The following is a 16,268-nucleotide window of genomic DNA, read 5'->3' on the forward strand; positions in this document are numbered from 1 at the left end:
ATTTATATATATTTATAATTCTCACAGCAAAATGACTGACCACGTATTATAATTTTATCAACTACCGTTGGTTAATAACATAGTAAAAGAATCCTGATGGTTAATAACTTAGATTGGTTAATAATTAACTCACACAGTTTTAACATCATGTGCTGCAAAGAGCCGCAAGAGACACATTAACGAGCCACTTGCGGCTCTCGAGCCTCAGTCAAAGTAACACCATCTGCACAACCAACATTCCCACTTAATGCTGCTGAATTCAATGCAGCTTTTCTGGATAAGGAGTGTGTGTGACGGATTGCCTCATCATTTAGATGCAAAGTGATGCACTAACCAAGGGGGGGTCTTGACTGGGGGTGACAGATTTGAACTCAATGTCATAGGTCACTTGACAGAGTGATAATCCTGTTGGACTGAAAAATGGGATGTTGTAGGCTCCTACTGGAAATCCTGTCCAATTGGTGACTGGCTTTTGCAGTTGGGGCAATCCCAGACACCGGGAACAGGTATCTTATTTAAAAAGCAAGACAATACTAAGATCTCTGTCACTAAAGTCTTGTTGGAGTAATGCCCTAGGACACAACCTGAAAAACATTCCTAAACTCCTTCTGGTGTGCCCAGTCAGAAGTTCCCACAGCAGCCACCTTGGAATTCTTGGCATAGCATGATTTTGCAACGTGGACTTCTGTCTTACAGAAACTGGCGATGCACAAGAAAGTGATACCATTGCTGGGTGACACAGCTCCAATACTATGGTGATGAGCACAGTATAAAAACCTAGATGGGATATACTAGACCATTCTCCGTGACTGTTGCTGGGAGTCAGTGAATCCTGGATATAAATTAATGTACATTGGTACCCATGTGGTGTAAGGCAATTTTTAGAGAACTGGAATAGTATTTACTCATTAACAAATTGCCTTTATTACATTAAAATTAATTCAAGCCAAATTTCATGGAAATGTGCAGGCCACATATCACTCCCTCACTGCAGGGGTATTTGAGATATGTACTTTATTTCCTAGCATGGGTGCAAGGGGCTTTGTTAATCCCATTTTGCTGTTTGTACCCTCTGCTCCCATGGGACAGCTGCACCCAGATGGAGACTCAAGCCCAGCGGAGGTCAGGCAGTGGTAGCAGCTTCAGTCTCCTTTAGGGTAGGGCAGCTGTAAAATGCCTCGTTGCATTTCTTGGCTGTCTTAGCATCACCCCCTTCCTAAATCGCCCTGCCCCTTTATGCGCTGTACTAGCTGGCAGCAGTGGCTCCCCACTGCCCTGATGGAGGAGGACAAGGAGATGGGCAGTTTTCCTCAATGCCTCCCCAACCCTTTTTTCATTGGCATTAGCACACTTCACAACTAATCCAGGCCCAGTATCCATCACGTCCTGTCCAATCAAGCGAAACACAGAAGCCCAAATCTGCCAGAAACTGAGGAGCTAATGAATTCTCTCTAGGATTTCATTTTGCTTAGACTGAGCTCTGTCTGTTTTCTGATATCACTCCTCCTAGTGCTAGCTCATTCTGGAATGGATTGTGTTACTTGTGTTAACCACAGGGCCGCTCATGCTGTAAATTAAAGATCCCTTTCTGCAGCTCTGCAGCTTGTGCTCTTTGTGTCGCAAATCTCTCCAGCTGTGTTGTTAATATACCAAGCACTTGGCAAACACTGTACCTAGAAACATATTTCCACCGCTATAGCTGTGTCCATAGCTAACTCGCTGTCACAGCTTGTGTCTATAATCCTGTATGCTCTTTTACCGCTAGCCCAGGATTGTCAAATGCCTGATTGCCTAACATATTCTTTCCTCTGCCTGGCACTACAACAAACAGCTAAGCACTTTTTTTTTTTTTGCTTTTGGTCTGCACAATCTACACACTTTTTGTTCCTGTTGTCTGGCCACTATATCTTCTGCAGTCCCTGGCATCTGTAATATCGGACCATAGCTAATAGTTGATTTATGTATATGGTGCCAATATCCTGTACTCCTGTTTGTTCTCATACATCAGCCCCAGATTCACAAGAGCGGCCCCAATTCTTTTTTTCACTTCAGAGGGAGGGCTCTGACCACTGCTTCCACCTTGAGCAGTGAAATAACTTTCCTGCTATTGGCAGTAAAGCTGGAAGCTTGATTACTTCCCCTCAGCACTGAAGTCTTATCTCTTCTGGTGTTGCACCTCTGTCATTGCCTTTTTGATTTCTGTCAGTACTTTTGGTGCCATGAGAGATGAATAAAATCAGTTAGAACAGCCTTGTTAGACAGAGTAGTAGAAACTCTGTGCTTAACTTTTATTCAACAGGAATGTGGTCATGTTACAGCATGAAGCTCTTTCAGCATACTGCAACATAACAGGTCACAAGTAAGCAACTTGTTTAGGACTTCAGCTCTTCTCCAAAATAGCAGCACTGAATCTTTCAGTTCAATCCAATCCTTCACTGTCATATTGGATATCACTATTACACATGCAAATCTAATGCTTGCACAGAGACTGCACAGAGCAGATTTGTACTTAGAATCATAGACTATCAGGGTTGGAAGGGACCTCAGGAGGTCATCTAGTCCAACCCCCTGCTCAAAGCAGGACCAATTCCCAACTAAATCATCCCAGCCAGGGCTTTGTCAAGCCTGACCTTAAAAACCTCTAAGGAAGGAGATTCCACCACCTCCCTAGGTAACCCATTCCAGTGCTTCATCACCCTCCTAGTGAAAAAGTTTTTCCTAATATCCAACCTAACCCCCCCCCAACTGCAACTTGAGACCATTACTCCTTATTCTGTCATCAGGTACCACTGAGAACAGTCTAGATCCATCCTCTTTGGAACCCCCATTCAGGTAGTTGAAAGCAGCTATCAAATCCCCCCTCATTCTTCCTTTGTGCAGACTAAACAATCCCAGTTCCCTCAGCCTGTCCTCATAAGTCATGTGCTCCAGCTCCCTAATCATTTTTGTTGCCCTCTGCTGGACTCTTTTCAATTTTTCCACATCCTTCTTGTAGTGTGGGGCCCAAAACTGGACACAGTACTCCAGATGAGGTCTCACCAATGTCGAATAGAGGGGAATGATCACGTCCCTCGATCTGCTGGCAATGCCCCTACTTATACAGCCCAAAATGCTGTTAGCCTTCTTGGCAACAAGGGCACACTGTTGACTCATATCCAGCTTCTCGTTCACTGTAACCCCTAAGTCCTTTTCTGCAGAACTGCTTCCTAGCCATTCAGTCCCTAGTCTGTAACAGTGCATGGGATTCTTCCGTCCTAAGTGCAGGACTCTGCACTTGTCCTTGTTGAACCTCATCAGGTTTCTTTTGGCCCAATCCTCTAATTTGTCTAGGTCCCTCTATATCCTATCCCTACCCTCCAGCATATCTACCACTCCTCCCAGTTTAGTGTCATCTGCAAACTTGCTGAGAGTGCAGTCCATGCCATCCTCCAGATCATTAATGAAGATATTGAACAAAACCAGCCCCAGGACCGACCCGTGGGGCACTCCGCTTGAAACCAGCTGCCAACTAGACATGGAGCCGTTGATCACTACCCATTGAGCCCGACAATCTAGCCAGCTTTCTATCCACCTTATAGTCCATTCATCCAGCCCATACTTCTTTAACTTGGTTGCAAGAATACTGTGGGAGACCGTATCAAAAGCTTTGCTAAAGTCAAGCAATAACACATCCACTGCTTTCCCCTCATCCACAGAGTCAGTTATCTCCTCATAGAAGGCAATTAGGTTAGTCAGGCACTTGCCCTTGGTGAATCCATGATGACTGTTCCTGATCACTTTCCTCTCCTCTAAGTGCTTCAGAATTGATTCCTTGAGGACCTGCTCCATGATTTTTCCAGGGACTGAGGTGAGGCTGACTGGTCTGTAGTTCCCCGGATCCTCCTCCTTCCCTTTTTTAAAGATGAACACTATATTAGCCTTTTTCCAGTCATCCGGGACCTCCCCCAATCGCCATGAGTTTTCAAAGATAATGGCCAATGGTTCTGCAATCACATCCGCCAACTCCTTTAGCACCCTCGGATGCAGCGCATCTGGCCCCATGGACTTGTGCTCGTCCAGCTTTTCTAAATAGTCCTGAACCACTTCTTTCTCCACAGAGGGCTGGTCACCTTCTCCCCATACTGTGCTGCGCAGTGCAGCAGTCTGGGGGCTGACCCTGTTCGTGAAGACAAAGGCAAAAAAATCATTGAGTACATTAGCTTTTTCCACATCCTCTGTTACTAGGTTGCATCCATCATTCAGTAAGGGGCCCACACTTTCCTTGACTTTCTTCTTGTTGCTAACATACCTGAAGAAACCCTTCTTGTTACTCTTAACATCTCTTGCTAGCTGCAACTCCAACTGTGATTTGGCTTTCCTGATTTCACTCCTGCATGCCTGAGCAATATTTTTATACTCCTCCCTGGTCATTTGTCCAATCTTCCACTTCTTGTAAGCTTCTTTTTTGCATTTAAGGTCAGCAAGGATTTCACTGTTCAGCCAAGCTGGTCGCTTGCCATATTTACTGTTCTTTCTACACATTGGGATGGTTTTTTCCTGCAACCTCAATAAGGATTCTTTAAAATACAACCAGCTCTCCTGGACTCCTTTCCCCCTCATGTTATTCTCCCAGGGGATCCTACCCATCAGTTCCTTGAGGGAGTCAAAGTCTGCTTTTCTGAAGTCTAGGTTCCGTATTCTGCTGCTCTCCTTTCTTCCTTGTGTCAGGATCCTGAACTCGACCATCTCATGGTCACTGCCTCCCAGGTTCCCATCCACTTTTGCTTCCCCTACTAATTCTTCCCGGTTTGTGAGCAGCAGGTCTAGAAGAGCTCTGCCCCTAGTTGGTTCCTCCAGCACTTGCACCAGGAAATTGTCCCCTACACTTTCCAAAAACTTCCTGGATTGTCTGTGCACCGCTGTATTGCTCTCCCAGCAGATATCAGGGTGATTAAAGTCTCCCATGCGAACCAGGGCCTGAGATCTAATAACTTCTGCTAGTTGCTGGAAGAAAGCCTCGTCCACCCCATCCCCCTGGTCTGGTGGTCTATAGCAGACTCCCACCACAACATCACCCTTGTTGCTCACACTTCTAAACTTAATCCAGAGACTTTCAGGTTTTTCTGCAGTTTCATACCGGAGCTCTGAGCAGTCATACTCCTCTCTTACGTACAATGCAACTCCCCCACCTTTTCTGCCCTGCCTGTCCTTCCTGAACAGTTTATATCCATCCATGACAGTACTCCAGTCATGTGAGTTATCCCACCAAGTCTCTGTTATTCCAATCACATCATAGTTCCTTGACTGTGCCAGGACTTCCAGTTCTCCCTGCTTGTTTCCCAGGCTTCTTGCATTTGTGTATAGGCACTTAAGATAACTCGCTGATTGTCCCGCTTTCTCAGTCTGAGACAGGAGTCCTCCCCTCTTGCACTCTCCTGCTCGTGCTTCCTCCCGGTATCCCATTTCCCCACTTACCTCAGGGCTTTGGTCTCCTCCCCCAGTGAACCTAGTTTAAAGCCCTCCTCACTAGGTTCGCAAGCAGGCTGGCTAAGATGCTCTTCCCTCTCTTCGTGAGGTGGAGCCCGTCTCTGCCTAGCACTCCTCCTTCTTGGAGCACCATCCCATGGTCGAAGAATCCAAAGACTTCTCTCCGACACCACCTACGTAGCCTTTCGCTGACTTCCAGAATTCAACAGTCTCTACCCAGGCCTTTTCCCTGCACAGGGACGATGGACGAGAACACCATTTGTGCCTCAAACTCCTTTATCCTTCTTCCCAGAGCCACATAGTTTGCAGTGATCCGCTCAAGGTCATTCATGGCAGTATCTTTGGTGCCCACGTGGAGAAGCAGGAGGGTTAGCGATCCGAGGGCTTGATGGGTCTCGGCAGTCTCTCCGTCACATCGTGAATCCTAACTCTTGGCAAGCAGCAGACCTCTTGGTTTTCTCGATCGGAGCGGCAGATAGATGACTCAGTTCCCCGACCACCACCACCCTCCTCCTTCTCCTGGGAGCGGTGGTCATGGAACCCCCATCCATAGGACAGTGCATCTCATGCCTTCCAATCGGTGGAGTCTCCTTCTGCTCCCTTCCCTCAGATGTATCATCTAGTCCACTCTCCGCATTAGTACCTGTGGAGAGAACATGAAAACGGTTGCTTACCTGTATCTCCATTGCTAGTACATGGATGCTTCTCTTTCTTCTTCTGGAGGTCACATGCTGCCAAATTTCTTCACCCTCCCTCAGTCGCCTCTGCGCAACCTGCTCCAATTCCTCAGAACGTTGTGCCTATAGAAGCATATCCTGATGTCTGTCCAGGAAATCTTCATTTTCTCGTATGCAACGCAGGGTCGATACTTGTTTCTCCAGACCTCGAACCTTCTCTTCCAATGTGGAGAGCAGCTTGCACTTCTGACAAGGCACCCGTTTCTTAAGGGTAATAGAATTTCCTTACAGGCTGGGTATGTTTCTTTGTGGGCTTTGGGGTAATAGCTCCAACTCAGAGCATTTAAATTGTGTTGTGTTTTAACCCCTTCAAATTCCCTAGAGACTCCTGTAGAGATGAAGCTGGCTAAGATCACATGTTGTCAAGTGTGGTCATAGCATGTAAGATATCTTAACAGAGAGATTGTTTCATGGGCACCTCCCTTCACAATCAGCCCAAGTAGCTTTCCCCTCCTCATTACTATGTGGGCTACCTCTCAGCCTATTCAGTCAAGTAACATCCTTGTGGCAACTATGGCACTTGCTTACAAGGAACAGGTGTGTTTTGATGTCTTTAGTGTGAGCTGTGTTTTGCTGTTTGTGAAGAAGGAAGTAGCCTGGGTTTACTTTTGCTCTGCATTTTATCACCCCCTTCCACATGCACATCCACTGTGTAGCTCTCTCTCACCTGGAAGCCAGTAGAAAAGCCAGCATCAAGTGACAACACAGCTCTCCAAGAGCCACTTCATATAAACTGGTTAGACAGCAAGCAGGAGCCACAGGGAGACCAACATAGTCCAGTTAAAAAAAACGGAAGCACTATAAAAGTTAAGGGAGGCCTGTTTTTATTCATAGGCTAATTTAGCTTTCAATTTTATCCTCTGTATCTGGGAAAATCAAGAGAGAAAGGGTTGGGAAGGATTCCTCAAGCACTGCCAGGTGTGGTTACCATGGAAACATACCTGTTACAAGGGGGTCAACAGAAAAGCCTCTACAGCCAGAATATTTTTCCTCATGATTTCCTTATTTTCAATAATAGATAAGAGCCGAAGTGGTGGGGTTGTGGTATGTCATTGTGTGAAAAACCGACGAGAGATGATACGTTCGTTAACTGTTGCTAGTCAAACCATAGCTAAAACAGAACTCATCACCTGTGAAGGATCATGTGAGGTAACTGACAAAGGGTAGGGACGCATGTGTCCTTGCCCTATACCTCAAACAGCCTCTCTGAAAACCCTTCAGCAGAGATTAGAGTGGTGTAGACAAATAATTGTCTAAAGTGCTCCATTCTCCTCAGCATTAGTCACAGGCCCAAAATCAATGAACTCTCCACAGTGCTGTTGAGATATTCAGCCAAACACTCACTGATGGCATTGCAAAGTATGGCTCTTCAGAAAGATAATGAGTTAGGGTTGGGATGATCACCAATTAGTGAAAAATTATTTGTTGACTTAAAAAAGCTTATTGATTTATTTTTTTCTGCTGCAGAATTGAGGCTCCCTGATCTCCCTGTCTGTTGCAGTGATAAGTAACATACCACTTGCTGGTACTTAGATGATATGATGCAAATGGTCTAGGGAAAGATTTTAAGTTAATTTCTGCAAGTCCACCTCTCTTTTCAATCTGTGCTCAGTGAGACTTGAGAATTCCTTCCCTTTCTCCCCATTAGCAATTGATTCCAAATTTAATTCCTGAAGGGGAGGAGAAAGTAATTCTGCAGTCTCAGTCAGAGAACAAATGTTAATTCAATAACCATGTGAATGTAATTATTGCCTGGAAGGTGATGGAATGGGCCATCCCAGCCCAGCAGCAATAAAATGTTCTTTGTAAAAAGGGTTTATTCCCAGTTTTAAGTGGTCATTCGCATAAATAAACACACAGATAGCGTTTTAACACCCCACTACACATGCACCATCTTTTACATAAAAGAAAAGGGCCCCTTCTGACTACTGCCCAGCACTTTTGCTATTGAATTTGGAGCGCTTCCAGCTCAGACAGACGTTCTCCCTTTCTGACTGCCAGGGAGCCGTTTTTTAAAGAATTCCCATTCTAACTGTGAGCATCTGCTTGGGTTTAATGTCTATCACTAGCCCTGCCTGTCTACCCCACCCCACCCCAGAGGCAGGCAATTAACTCTTCCTCTGCTGTGGCTCAGACAGGGCACCAGAGAACAGAATGTCAGAAGCCCAGTGAAGTGCAGGGCTGCTCTGGAACCATTTCCCAGAGGGATGAAGTTATTCACACGGCTGATAGAAGGCCCTTAAGAAACCTTCATCTTTGCAGATACAAATTGTTTCTGTAGCTTTAGATTCAGAAAGACAAATACTTTCTGCCACAAACACAATCTCAGTGTTGCACTATTAGCTTCCTAAATGATCACTGGGATGGCAATGCTTAGAAATGTATGAACTGACTGAGGCTAGAATGGGAGGGAGTGAATGCTCAGACTATCTTGAGGCAATAGAAAGCATTAGGGTGCATAAATAACAGGATACACATTAATACTGAGACTGGGATAATGTTATTACATAAATCATAAATTATATGTGCCCTTACCTGCTCTGCCACAGACTTCCTGTCAGACTATGGGCAAGTCACTTAGCCTCTCTCTGCACCTCAGTTCCCATTTGTAAAATGGGGATAATAATATTTTCCTATTTCACCAAGGTGTTGTGAGGATAACTGCATTAAAGATTGTGAGGAGCTCAGACACTACAGTGATGGGGAACAATTTAAGAACCTTTGATAGATAGCCCCTGAATAGATCTGGTAACTGCCTCAGGACAAAATAAAATACCAGAGGCAAAAAAGGACTCCAAAGACTGGTGACAAAAATTATGATAGGCATGGAAAGTTTTATGAGGCAAGTGAAAAGATTATTGTTACTTGTCTCTTGTGAGCAGTGACATTACAAAAGTATGCCAAATAAGGAGTATAAAGAGTATAAATCCTGTCCTATTTGCCTTCTTATAAGCCAAGAACAAGGGGACTGCTAATGAAATGAAAGGTAACAGATTTAACACTGATGAAAGGAAGTACTTTTTTTAAATGAATGAACTGTGGAAATCCCTGCTGCAGGATTGGAGAGGCTGGTTACTTAGCAGGATTTAGATATTTATATAGCGAATGAGAACATCCAAAGTTACAGTGCATACAGCTTATAAACCTTCATTGTTTCAGGGCATAAGCCCATGACTAATTGATGGCAGTTAGGATGACATTTTCCTTACTGGCAGATTATTCCATTGTGGAGTTTCTTGCACCTTCTTCTAAAACATTTGGTAGTGGCCACTGTTCAAGATAAAATACTGGAATTAGTTGGACGATAGGTCTGATCTGATATAGAAATTCTTATATTCCTATGTAAAATGAGAGACTTGGACAATGTGAATTTCACAAGAGGCTATTGTTTTTCTCCTGAGAAATAATTCCAAGTCTTTAATAAGATAATACAATCAAGAGTAGGGTGTCCAGATAGCAAGTGTGAAAAATCAGGACGGGGTGGGGGAGAATAGGCTCCTATATAGGAAAAAGCCCCAAATATTGGGACTGTCCCTATAAAATTGGGACATCTGGTCCCCCTAATCAAGAGCAAGAGTCTGGTGATAATGAGCGTACAATGTCATTTAAAAGACCTATCCTACTTTAGACAACAACTCAATCTTACACATGAGCAGGCAGAGATAGTTACTGTTGTAAATCATATAGTTGCAAATCATATCAACAGCAGGGTGGAAGCGGCAGTGTGAGTACAACAGGTACTTTCCAGAAAGACAAGAAGTCGTTGTAATTAGATTTTTAACTTAAGAATATGGATGGCAAGAAAATCAAGGTATTTAATCAACCATATGTTTTATTGAGTGTTAAAAATCTTTTGACAAAATCATATGCGAAAGATGTCAATTCCATGCTAATCACTTAGTGGTTTAATCACTGGTTTAACAAGAAACTTCAGCAGCAGTTAGAAGGTTTGCACTTTAAACAGAGCATCTGTCAGACAATGAGTTTGGGGAAGGAAAATCTGAAGCTGTATAAACACTACCATGCTGTGTTTGAGTCAGATGAACTGGACCTGAACTTTACAGGCTAAAGTCAGAACTTGGCAAAAGCAGATTCAGCTCTCCTGGAAGCTTGCTTTTCCAGTGCTGGATCTGGATGCATGAGTTCAAATCTGAAAGCCTGGCACTATGAGTCTGTAGTGTCTAGGAATTGGGTAGTATCCCTTTAAATAGTTTGGGACCTTTCTATGACCCATAAGAACCTCAATGCCAACTGGCAAAGGAGTCACTGTTCTATAACAACTCCTATCAGGCCTGATAAACTCACTATACCTAACACACTGCTTTCATAGTATTTATCCATAAAGAATGTCATGTGAGATCTTAAATGAAATCCAGGATCACACTGGTAATGTATATCATTGTGAAATGTATGTACTAACACTGTGTAAGGAGTTATGTCTACATGCTGGAAAACATGTTTTTAAAGTCTGAATCAAGGCACAGCTGATGAAAAAGTTTCTGCCAAAGGACATATATTCCCAACTACCTCGGTTCACATGTAAATTGAACATTGTAACCCGACATAACGGTCATCCTGACTCTTGACAAACAATGAATTTTGGGGGATAAAAGGGAAAGTAAGGAGACACCCCTTTATCCTTCACCAAGGAAGCATAAGGACAGCATTTTTGGATGCACAAAAGGAGGGATCCCAGCTGCGCTGGTTGGAGATGCTGGGAGATTGCTTTAGATGAGATAAATTGCTTTAGACTAGGATGTAGCCTTTTAAAGTTAAATTTAATCTCTAGAAAGCGTGTGACGATTTTGTTTTATATGTAACCATTTCTGCACCCATTTTCCTTACTCACTCTTTCTGAATTCTTAGCTTTTGATAATAAACTTGATTGTGTTCACTTTAAATACATCTCTGTACTGTGATGTTACGAAGGAGCTGATCCTGAGCGGTAACATTCAGGCTGTGTATACTATTCCCTTGGGGATCTGGTAATTTCTGTGTGTGTCCAGTGGACAAAGGGATGGAACCTACAAGAAACACTCCGAGAACTTAGGGGTTGGCATGTGCAGGGCCAGCTCTAGGCACCAGCAAAACAAGCAGGTGCTTGGGGTGGCACATTTCTAGGGGCGGCACTCTGGCGCCGGCCATCATAGGCACCGACTCCGTGGCATGGAGAAAAAGTGCCCCTACCGCCCCAGCTCGCTCCGCTCCGCCTCCGCCTGCTCCCCTGAGCCGCTGCCACTGCTCCGCTTCTCTCCCCTCCCTCCCAGGCTTGCCGGGCGCAAAGCAGCTGTTTCGCACAGAAAGGCTGGAAGGGAGGAGAAGCCGAGCGGCAGGGCGCTCGGGGGAGGTGGTGGTGGTGGAGCAGAGGTGAGCTGGAGCGGGGAGTGGTTACTCTACCCCCCCGTTACTTCCTGCGCCCCCGCACCCTAGCTCACCTCCCCTCTGCCTGCTCCCCCGAACGCACAGCTGCTCCGCTTCCCCCCCTCCCTCACCTGAGAGGGAGAGGGGAGAAGCTGAGCGGCGGCGTGCCCAAGGGAGCAGGTGGAGCGGAAGTGAGCTAGGGTGGGAGGTCGCGGGGGGGGGGGGGGCACAGGAAGCAATGGGGGGGGGGAAATGCGGCACCCCTGGGGGAGGAGGCAAGGCCGGGGATTTGGGGCAAGGCTGGGGGTGAGGGGGGGGGCACAAAAAAGGGGGGGCGGCCAAAAATTTTTTTGCTTGGGGTGGCAAAAATCCTAGAGCCGGCCCTGGGCATGTGACTATCACTAGCTTGTGCAAAGAGAGAGAGCAAGGTCTCCGGAGACCTAGAAGGCACTGCTTAGCCAGCGACTATTGGCTTCAGGGAGCTGAACTATAGCAGGCACAGACAAGACTGCTTCACACTAAGGGCAGGTAGTGGTGAGGTGCCTCACAACCCTGGGACTATCCCATGGGTCTCCCTGTGTTTTATTATGAAAGCCACCAGGGCCACGCCAGAGTAACAGTGTATAGATATACCTAGGCCTTATATGTTTATTTCTTCATCTGTAAAGAGCAAAGACAAACCCTAAATCTTCATGGAGCAAGCTATCTCATGTGTGTGGTCCATTCCTGACACCTGCTTTCCTTCCCTGAAGAGTGAGCTCTACCAGGTTAGCCTTATTACATGATTCATCTCAATGCCCCGTGCTGCAAATATTTAGTCAGGTTCCAGATTTGACAAAGTTTGTGGCTGAAACCCAGCCTTTTCCCTAGACAACACTGGATTTGGCTTTCAGTAATACTGCTCTTGATTCATCCGTCCCCCTTCCCCCCCCCCCCCCAGTTGTATGGGGTATTAGCAGGTAGTGTGTGCCAAAGTAAGGATAGGTCTAAAAAATAGGGATAAAATACAAAGACTGGAAAGACATTGAGTGGTTATAAAATTTGCAGGCAAAGTGATTTTCACCACAGAAGACAGCCTGCAGACTCATGACAGATTAATCAATGCTATTGTCCAGTTTCTGGCTTCTCAGTAGGTCTATGACCAATTTTCTCCTCAGACATTCTCCTGCACTTGATTGCAACTATATAAGAAAGAAAATGTGTCCCTCTTGTCTTTCCATTGTAGGGAGATACTGAAAAGTTACCACATTAAATAATAATAGTAAGGAAAAGAGAGAGGTGTGAAGCCATCCAATATTTATGCTGCTGGTGGTGATGACTATGTGCATTCCTGTAATCTGTAAATTGAGGCAGAGGTACTTAGTTGTATTACTGTAGCTAGAGGTTATGGCTCCAAGCTACTTTACCTCTTATGCTATATATAGTTTTGTTTTACTGCTCTTTCTGATTCTCTCGCTCTCTTCTCATTTATGATTTATTTCTAGAATTTAATTACACTGTACAAGGCATTAAAGATAACACTGGGGTCTCAGATGTAATTCTAAGGGCTAGACCCAGAATTGCAACATACCTTACTCAATTGCACGTACATCCCAAGGTGTATAGGCAAGTGATGATTCTATTTTCTGTATATCCAAACACACAGGGAATGAGACTTGTGCTTTTTTGTATCTTGTCTTTAGTAGCATCACTGAAGTGCAACCACAACTGGGTGGAGCTGTTATAGCAGGGGGAAGGAGAGAGATTTGGCAGGAGAGACTGGTATTTGTGCTCCCCAGGAGCATAAGGATTTCAATACGCAATCTATTTCTGCATTGCAAAGAGTCTATAGCAAAAGCTTTTTTTATGATGAAAACTTTCTATCAGAGATTAGAATGACAGAGAAATAGAGCCCAATCCTGCTGAGTGTCTCCCCCAAGAGGCTGAGTTGGGGGCAATCAACGCCTTACCAAAAAAAAAAGCCCTTTGCGGTGTTGCCAACTCACGATTTTATCATAAGTCTCACAATGCTTGGTGCTTTTCTTCGAATGCCAGCAGCTGAGGCTTTAAGAGATTGCATGAGAATCTCAGCTTTCATAAAGACAAAGATTTTAGCCCTCGTGGTTGTAGAGAAAAAGCTCCAAGATATAAAGCAAGCATGCCCTAAAGGCCCAGAAACAAGAGGGCACATACTGCCCCCACACACAATTAAAAAGAATAATCTCATGATTTTTAAGCCAATTTCAAAGGAGAGGATGGGTGAGAGTGTGAATCACACCCGCCAGACCTTAGTCTGGTCACTTAGTGCGCTACTGGAAGTTACAGATACTATGGTGATGAGGGCAGAATAAGAATAGAGAGTGAGTAGAATCTCACGATTTTTTGTGGCCTAACTCATGATATCTGAATGTTTAAGAATGGCAATCCAGCTTCGTGATGCAGTTCGTATCGCGGCTCCCATGCAAGGGTTGCACTCTCAACAGAAGGGAGAGCTGGGAGGAATACACAGGCACAAATGCTCAATAAGCTGAACGGAGCATTAGTGCAATAAGGCTGAAAGTCACTTGCAGTTAGTTCCCCAGGTCAAAACCATCTTATCTGTACAAGGCTTTTCTGAAGTGTAACTTGCCCTGAACCTCCCAGGAATTCTCCGAAGGCCTTTCTGCTCAACAGCGTAGCCAACAAAGGGTAAAGGTCCCTCAATCATGTTGACAGTGCTATTTGTCCTTACACCACAAAGGAAATGTAGAGAGTAGTGAAGATATGAGTCATATTTCCTCTCAGAGTGGCATCTGCAGCATGGAAGCCACATAAAACACTAGACTATCTTCAAAGTCTAAAACAAAGATTTATTGACATGATTAAAACTCCCCCAGTGGTCAAGTTTGGACTGTTTTGGCCATTTTTACCTTTGCCTAGGAACAAAACTCAATTAAATATTGTTTTAACGTGTTTTAAAATCTAAAGGTCACTCTACTCTATATAAACAAACACCAATGCCAAAAACGTGGCCTCATTCTTCCATGCACAAAGATTTTTAAAGCATTTTCCAAACCCCCCATGTAAATTGAAAGAAAAGTCTACTCAGGCAATTTTAGCTAATAAACCTTTCACATTTTAAAATAGTAATTTTGAAGTTGCGTGAACACACGCAAAGTTCATGTTAATGTTTTCTTACAATGGAATATGTTTCTTTTTCACCCCCTCACAAAGCTCAAGAAACTGGTGAAGGAATTTTGTTCAAACTTTCCAGAAAAAAGTTACATGAGAGCTGAAACAAGGCATAAAATATTTTAGCCCCAAAGAACTTTTTAGGGAGTTGTGAGCAGGAGAAAATGGAGTTAGCATAACAATTTCATTGCAACTTGTTATTGGAGGTGCCAACAAGCTCCTGCTCTAACTAAGGCAAAATATAACATAAAAATAAATCCAGTATAACCAATACCACACAAACCCCAGACAATCAGGGAAAAAATGGAAATGCTCCACTCCCTCCACCCCGCCACTCTGCCCTCTGTCACAAACCTACAGTATAATTTAAATTCTAATCCCCTTGGAATGTCTATATCCTCTACCCTATAAAAAGCAGATGAACTCTGACCATAATGAATTAAATTCATCTAAGTTATATACTAGGTATTCATGTGAGGCCAGTTCAGTCATTTCCAGATTCCAGCCTTTAATAACTAGAACATTGACGTTTCCCTCTCAGAATCAATTGCTTTGCACAAGAAAGAGCAATGGCCACCCATTTTTAAGAGATTTTAGTTGCACTCTGAAACATGGAAAAATCATTTAGAAGAGATAGTTGCAGCAAAGGTGGCAATTTATATTCGTAGATTCCATGTATCACATAAACCACCTCAAACCAAGCTCTTAATTTTAGGACATGAGCAAATAATATGGATAAGCTTCCTCCTCATTTATCACATTGCTAAACATACATCACACCTTTAACCCCATTTAAAGCAGATGAAGGAACCCAGCACATCCTATGTACTATTTAAAACTGCATCATCTTCCGTTCGGTCTCCTTTGCTATTTTGTTAGTGACGTCTAAAAGCCTTAAACAGTGATGGCTATTAAAAATGCAGATTTAATTCATATTCCTCAGAGCGTGAGAAGTAGAATTTGGATATGACAGTTCCAGTGATAAGGAGTAGGCTTTGAAACTAAGGGACATTGTCAAGGGCTTTTGCATGAACAGGGCTATGTGGGATTAATTTGGGGTTTTTTCACATCATGGTCTCTCTTTTTAGCTGTTCTTCCCTTTAAGAAAGTATTGGGTTTGAGCCAACTTCCACTGACTTCAATGGGGAAGGATCAGGCTCATGTTTCACACGTTTTCAAATAAAACCAGATCATCCCACAGCCAGAAATCCTTTCCTTATCTAATGCAGCCTCCGAATCTGCTGCTGCTGCCTTGGTTTCCCCTCTTTGGGCTTCCCAATAACTGCACCCAGGCTCTCATATGAGAGAAATAACACCCCTTCTGGTTTGTGAAAACAACAGCGCAGTGCAGATGTCAACTTAAATGAAAACACTTTTTTCTGAGACTCTGCAGTTTTTCACCGCCATGCTGGGCTCAGCTGTTCCTTCCCAATCCTACTGCCTGTGTTTTCTCAAGCCTCTCTTTCTTACAGTTTCTGCCCCTCACTGCAGGTAACACCAATCAGCCCTTTTCTTTTGTCTGATGTAGAGAGCTATTTCTCTTCTCCTCTCCTC

General features: G+C 44.1%; 1 long non-coding RNA gene across 3 annotated transcripts in view; it reads right to left on the minus strand.

Moving 5' to 3' along the window:
- The window catches only part of LOC122172366 (uncharacterized), a 364,131-nt gene that overhangs the window by 208,393 nt on the left and 139,470 nt on the right, over window positions 1-16,268 (minus strand). The gene's annotated exons all lie outside the window — the stretch shown is intronic.

This window comes from Chrysemys picta, chromosome 2 (assembly GCF_011386835.1).
Source record: "Chrysemys picta bellii isolate R12L10 chromosome 2, ASM1138683v2, whole genome shotgun sequence".
NCBI lineage: Eukaryota > Metazoa > Chordata > Testudines > Emydidae > Chrysemys > Chrysemys picta.